The sequence below is a fragment of the Merops nubicus genome, unplaced genomic scaffold, assembly GCF_000691845.1.
Source record: "Merops nubicus isolate BGI_N331 unplaced genomic scaffold, ASM69184v1 scaffold14519, whole genome shotgun sequence".
NCBI lineage: Eukaryota > Metazoa > Chordata > Aves > Coraciiformes > Meropidae > Merops > Merops nubicus.
In genome coordinates, this window is record NW_008629120.1 from 1 (window position 1) to 1,638 (window position 1,638).

The following is a 1,638-nucleotide window of genomic DNA, read 5'->3' on the forward strand; positions in this document are numbered from 1 at the left end:
CACACTGCTGGCTCATGTTGAGCTTCATAGGAATTAGGATTACAAGGTTTTTGTCTTCACGGCTGGTTCAAGTAACAGAGAAGATAGGAGGCTGTAAATACATATGATAAGGGGACAACAAGGACATTGAACAAAGAGAATAAATAGCAATGAGCAGTGGTGATTAAGCGTATCATTACTTGAGCACACTCATATTGGGCACAGAATGAGGTATAATTCCGAAAAAGCAGCAGGATGACAGAGACCTGAGTTCTCATGCATGAAATACATGAAATACACAGACTGAATACAAGGTATAAGTATACCTATTAATTTTTGTCAAATAGCTAGCCAAAATGTTCAAAGGCCCCACCAAATCTGGATAGCTGAAGTTTTAGATCAATCCAGAAGAGATTGTTGGCTACTGAAGCTTTCAACTTTTAGAGTAGCTTCTGGCTAAAATCAGATATTTAATACTGCTGGAGAAGTTGTTTTTTAAAGTAGAGCCTAGCTGATGATTCTTCCATAGCTGTAGGATTTGTATCTATCTGGTAGTGAACTGCATAAATTACAGAGAAGTACAAAGTAGAAGCTTGCTGTTTCTCACTAGAGAAAATATCTAGAACTGTTTGTGAGATTCACTTCTCTTGCCTGGCAGGCCGTGGAGAGCCAGGCTGCTTGTTGGCAGTTCTGACATCCTGTTGTATAAAACAAAAAGCATTTTTATAATTCATTTTTTCATGAACTGTTGTGCATGATGCTTGCACATGAATAATTTTCATATGGAAAGATAGACCATAGAGAATGGTTTTAGTTTTATTTAAAAGAATGGTTCTAATGTGATTCCTCTAAGACTGAAGAAGGTGAGAGTCCAGGTTCAGTAAGCTGTTTCTCCTACAGAAATAAATTATCTTGTAATTGAGTATTTCCTTCTGCAGTTTGTGCATTTGAAAGAATCTATTCCTCTGAACACAGTAGAACCTAACAGCAGGGATTGGTCACTGTTCCAATCCCTTTTTACCTAGTGCTCAGCCCAAAGTGCTCTTCACACTCTTCTCAAGGCTCAGTTCCTGGAAATTCCAGGAGCATGTGCTTGGCATATGGCTGCTTATGTCTCAGTTTTGTGGTTTCTTTTGGGGACTGTTGCTTCCAACTACATGCAGTGAAACCCTCCCTGCCCACATATGCCTTGCATATATGTTTTGTGTGGTGATGTAATTCACTTTTGGGGCTTTAGTTATTTCTTGTATTCATTAAAAATAAGGTCTTGCTGCCATACCTGCTTGTTTTAGCACAGTACCACCCAAATCCAAACAAAATTTTCTCTTCATTACTTTTGTCTGATTGTGACTAAACTCTTTATATACTCCACATTTTCTGAATTGGAAATTAGCACTCCTCAAAAAAATTCTTCAGCCTTTGTTAGTCAATGTATGCTTGACTGATATTCTACTTCGAATCAAGAGCATTTATCCTGTGGACAATTGCCAGCTTTCCTGAAAAATGTTTTAGTTAGAACTAGGATTATCTAGTAGATATATGCTTGTTCACATATCACTGCTGATATTCATCTCTTTGTCTAGATTTTTCCTCCACAGACATTGCAAACTGAGTACACATTTCCACCCTGGGGAAACTATTATGACATAACATTCCTGC